Source organism: Rattus norvegicus, chromosome X (genome assembly GCF_021556685.1).
Source record: "Rattus norvegicus strain SHRSP/BbbUtx chromosome X, alternate assembly SHRSP_T2T, whole genome shotgun sequence".
NCBI lineage: Eukaryota > Metazoa > Chordata > Mammalia > Rodentia > Muridae > Rattus > Rattus norvegicus.
In genome coordinates, this window is record NC_141554.1 from 18,247,046 (window position 1) to 18,252,822 (window position 5,777).

The 5,777-nt window shown below is 40.6% G+C and overlaps 1 pseudogene; it reads left to right on the forward strand.

Moving 5' to 3' along the window:
- The first annotated feature begins 3,796 nt into the window (after positions 1-3,796).
- On the forward strand, positions 3,797-4,747 carry Ppia-ps10 (peptidylprolyl isomerase A, pseudogene 10; annotated as a pseudogene).
- Positions 4,748-5,777: the final 1,030 nt, after the last annotated feature.

Genomic DNA, 5,777 nt, shown 5'->3' on the forward strand with positions numbered 1-5,777 from the left:
AAAGAAAAAAAAAGAAAAACAAAACAAAAGACAAAAAGAAAAAAATTACACTTGAAAACTGCATTCATGAAGCCACCCTTAGCTTAATAGCAAAGCTAGGTATCGGCACTAAAAGGAAAATTATGGTCTAACATTTATGATTGAATGTAGATGTAAAAATCTCCCCAAAACTGACCAATTGAATTTTAAAACATAGGAAAGGAACGATGTACTTGACCAACTAGCATTTGCCCCTCTGTGGAAGGTTTGATTTTCTTTACAAATAAGTTTATGGCCTTCTAATCTATCCCCACTCCCCTTCCATAATGTGAAAAAAAAAGACATTTGTCCAAATTAAACAAATTAGATGGGGATGGAATGTTCCTTGGTGTAATAGAGAGCATCTATGACAGATCTACAGCCAGGGCCATACTCACTGATAAAACTGCAAAGGCTTGTTCGCTAAGGCTGTGGCAAGACTAAGCACATACACTTATTATACACCTTCTATGTTGCTTAAACTTGGTGATGGATGTATTGGCCTTTTCGCTGAGGCTTGAGTATATTATCTTTTTACATAGTGTTTTGGTTCATTTTCTGTTTTGAAACACTCTCCTTATATATCAAATCTAACCTTTAATTTGCCTTGTAAATAGGGCTAGCCTCAATCTCAAGATCCTCCCACATCTGGCTCTCAAGTGTGTTTTCACCAAGGGATACACACACACACACATACACACACACACATATGTATATGTATATCAGTTGATTAGTCCCAATACTTGACCATTTCAAATTAAATGTAGGCATCTTATCTATAACTTGATTTCTTAAATACTTCTTCTCCATAGGTGGAGGCAATTTAAGATAAGCACAGTGTCTAAAAGGTATTGTGTAGTAAGAGTTTTGGTTTCTTTGAAAACCCAGTTATGTTATGTGAATGTTTTTGTTTTAATGTCAGGTGTTGGATATGGGGCTGCTTCGGTTTGTCCACAGCTGTTAACTATGATTGTCTCGTGTTCCAAGAGGGGCGTGATCTTTGCTAGCTGCCGATAGGTAAATTCTGGGGACTCTGGAGAGGATGTAAATACCAAAGCCCCAAGAGGGGCAATAGGCATGATGAAGAAGAAGAGGAGGAGGAGAGGGGAGGAGGAGGAGGGGGGGAGGGGAACCGGAAGGAGGAGGGGAAAAGGAAGGGAAGGAGGAGGAGGAGGAGGAGGAGGAGGAGGGGGAGGAGGAGGAGGAGGAGGAGGAGGAGGAGGAGGAGGAGGAGGAGGAGGAGAGTGGCAGCCGCTCCTGGTTGCTTTTGTTGCAGTTTGTCAATTATTCATGAACAAATCGATACAAAGAAGAAATTGGAGATATCCTGACAAGATTGGACTTTGGTCCAAGGAAGCCAATGTCCATAATCATCCTGAAGTTGTCTATTTTGATGGCTGAAAGTGATCTATGTTCCCTTTCCCTGCTAAAGTTCTTTGGCTCCTACTTAGTGTTGTGGGGGTTGGGTGGAAAAATTAAAGTGGAATAAAGTTGAGAAGGGAGGTATAAAAACCCAATAAAATAGTCAAAAAAGAGCATCAACATTGTAGTACATTTCTCCATACATTTCTCCACTCTCTTGTCCTGCCTTTATTCCTAATTTGATACAATTCCTTCAGTGATCATTTTTATCTATTTTAAAACACTTCTTTTTTAAGGTGGTCCTATTGGCAATGAACTTTCTTGTCTGAGAAAGCCTTTGTTTTACCTGGGGCTTTTGTTCATGGAGTCTCTCCCTCTCTCTCTCCCTCTCCCTCTCCCTCTCCCTCTCCCTCTCCCTCTCCCTCTCCCTCTCCCTCTGCCTCTCCCTCTCTCTCTCCCTCTCCACTCTTTTGTTTGTTAGCTTTCCATTGTTTTGAACATAAACCTGAGAAAATCAACTGATTGGGTATCTTGGTATCTCCTGCACATCCCTAATGACCTTTTGATAAGCCCCACCAGCTAGAAGTTCCTTCACTTTCCAACAGATCCTCAGTCTGGTGATCCAGTCTTTCATTCAGGTGGCACTTAAGGGCCAAATCCTAGTAACACGAGTAAGCAATTCTTGTACATGGAAAATGCCACAGTATTTTCTTGTGGTCTCTCTGATTTGTGATGAGAAATCGCCTGTTCCTTTTTCTAAAGGATTTTTTTAATAATTAATTATTTTATTTATTTCTAACCTAAATGTTGCCCTCTCTCTTGGTTCCTCCTCTCAGAGTTCTTCGCCTCATTCCCCCATCCTCTTTTACCTCTGAGGTGGTGCTGCCCTCCACATGCGTCCCCTGATTCTGGGCTATCACATCTCTACAAGATCATGTACAGGCACATCCTACTTCACTGAGGCCAGCCAACACAGTCCTCTGCTACATATGGGCCAGTGGCCTCAGAACAGCCCAAGTGTGCTTTTTGGTTGGTGTTTTGGGACCTCTGGGAGCTCCCAGGAGTCCAGGTTAGTTGACACTGTTGGTCTTCCTATGGGGGTTGCCATCCCTTTCAGCTCCTTCAACCCTTCCCATAATTCTTCCATAAGGGTCTCCAGTCTCAGTCCACTGGTTGGCTGTAAATATCCACATTTGTCTCAGTCAGCTGCTGGTAGAACCTCTCCATGCTAGGCTCCTGTCTGCAAGCACAACGGCAGTGTCAGGGATTGATGGCCACACATGGGATGGATCTCAAGTTGGGCTGGTCACTGGATGGTCATTCCTACAGTGTCTGCTCTATTTTTGTCCCTGTATTTCTTTTAGACAGGAACTATGTTGCGTTGAAAATTTTATGGGTGGGACGGCGTACCCATCCCTCCCCTGGGGGTCCTGTCTACTGGAGGTGGTCTCTTCAGGTTCCATCTTCGACTGTTGGGCATTTCAGCTAAGGTCACTCATATTTAGTCCTGGGAGCCTCCCCCACCCCAGGTCTATAGGACTTTTCTCTTTGAAAAGTTTGGGGTTTTGTTTTTTTTTTGTTTGTTTGTTTGTTTTGTTTTGTTTTGTCTTATGCCTTCCACCAAATTCAGGGCATTTTTAACAATTATTTTTCTGAATATTTCTTTAATCTCACACTTTCTCTCCTTCCCTTTTGAGTGTGTAATGACATCACTCATCACTTTTAGATTTCTTATTGTACATGTCTGTATTTTCTGTATTGTTTAGACTGTAATTTCTCTTACTCTAGCTTTAACCTTGCTTGCTACTTTTTCTATAATTCCCACCCTCCTATTGTAAGCTTTAAAAAATACTTTTAAAAAATTATTCTTTCAATTCTAGAATTCAGTTTTCCTTTGTGTCTTTTCTTTGCTGAGAATTTTTGTTTCAAAATAGTAATTATTTATAATAGCATTTATGATGGTTGTATTAAAATGGCTGTCAAATAATTATGACATCTGTGTCATCCTGGTATTAGTATCTATTCACCCTCATCTATTCTAATTGAAATGTTCATAGTTCTTGATATTATGGATGGTTTTTAATTATATCCCTAACTATTTGCATATTTTACCTCTGATTGTTATTTACATTTTGCTACTTATTATTTCTCTGATTATAGACATCTCTGTTTTTGTACCTCACCTCTACAGTTCTCAACTGGTCAGGAGGAGAAGGGACATTACCTCATAATGGCTTGAGCAGAGTGCTAACAGATGCTAATCTCATTATTGCTCGTCAGGAATGGTAGTCAGGAACTTACAGGCACACCAACCTGCCAGTTCCTGTCGTTGTTTTCAAAATTGTAGTAGCAGCCAGGGGTCTTCTTACACAGTTCTGCTGTTGACTGCCATGCACAATCAGATCAAGGAGAACACATGTGTGAGGTAGTGTTCACAGGGAGTAGGATTTGTATTGCCAACAGGGTTTTGCCCTAAGGAAAAGTCTTCTTTCTCAGTCATTTGTGTAGAGAGAGAAGCCTTATTTTGTCTTAATGTTTGTTTTTATTTAGTTACTATATGCTTGTTGTTTCTGGTTCATACACCTCTCTGGCACACCTACACCAAGGTATATAGAAAGTGAATAGTTCATCCCTCAAATCTCATGGCTTCTAGACCAACCCTTTGCAGTCCTCTTTTTTTTTCGTTGTCTTATGCTTGCCTTAACTTCAGGGTCTTCAAACATAACGTGAAGTGTATTTATTCAGTTTTGTCTAAAACCAAAAGTTCCATTTATTTAGTGAAAGAGATTATAATCTATTCTATCCTAAGATAGAGAAGGTGGCTTTTCAGATGCCATTGTCCCCTGACACTGCTTGCTGCAGCTGTGGTCAACCCCACCATGTACTTCAACATTATGGCAATGTCGAGCCCTTGGGGCATGTCACCTTTGAGCTCTTTGGAGACAAATTCCAAAGACAGTAGAAAACTTTTGTGCTCTGAGCACTGGAGAGAAAGGGTTTGGATATAAGGGTTCCTCCTTTTGCAGAGTTATTCCAGGATTCATGTGGTAGGGTGGTGACGTCACATGCCATGATGGCACTGGTAGCAAGTCCATCTACAGGGAGAAATATGACGATAAGAACTCCATCCTGAAACATACAGGACCTAACATCTTGTCCATGGAAAATACAGGACCAAACACTAATGCTTCCCAGGTTTTGATCTGCACTGCCCAGAGTGAGTAGATAGATGATAAACATGTAGTCCTTGGTGAAAGGGGGCATGAGCATTGTGGATGCCATGGAGCATTTTGGGTACAGGACTGGCAAGACCAGCAAGATGAGCACTACTGCCTATTGTGGACAACTCCTAATTCTTTTGACTTGAGGGCATCTTACCCATCAGATTATTCCTTCTGTAGATCAGGAGAGTGCCCCCACACTACCTGCTCATTGTACCCTGTAAACTGCTCTCACTGAAGTTTTATGGATTCCATATTTTCCTTATTCCCTTCCAAAGCTAACTGATTGCAGAGTTGAGTTTATGATTGTAAGCAAAAATTAAATAAGAAAAATAATATAGAAGGGATGCCCGCATATAAAATACATTGATTATACAATAATAAGTTTTTAAACAACTATATTATTTTAAAGAATGTATACAATGTGTACTCCAAGTACCATGTCACTACAAGTTAGTGTTCTTCCTAAATGACAAAGAAAAGACATGAATAGGGATGTGATGGCATACATGCCTGGAGGATTCATTCATTTTCTTTCTCTCTCAGTTTCTTTTGTTGCTCTTTCAAAGGCTTAAGTAGACTTTTTTTATTAAATTTGTCTTTAGACAATTTCACATATGTATGCCCTGCATTCTGCATATTCTCATATATAGCCTTCCCTACAAAGCCCTTGCTTACGTTCATGTCTGTTCATTTTGTTCTGTGGCCCACTAAGATTAATCAGAGCTTCTATGCTACCATGGATTTGGTGCTATCTGCTGGAGTTGGCTGGTCTCAGCAGTGGTTATACGACTAAAAACAATGATCTGTCCTCTCGCAGAATCTGTCAGCATCCAATAGTTCAAGGTTAAAGAGTGGGGCTTGGACCCCTTCTGCTCCCTTGAGTGATTATGGCTAGGACTTGTGAAGCTCACTGTAAGTAACTCAAGTTGCTATGAAATGAGGAGTGTAAAATTTGTTTGAAGTCTAGAGAGTGGAATTTTGTAGCCCGTCACCCAGTCTTCTGGATCTTCTCTACCTTTCTTCATCTTTTCCTTGACCAAATTTTCAACCTGGTGAGGCTCACGGATATACTGAATCCAAACTTTCCCCCAAACAAACTTTCAGGCTAGAAAACTACCTTTAGGGCAAAATGAAGACTACATAGCTCACATGAATAGTACAGAAAGTTCAGAC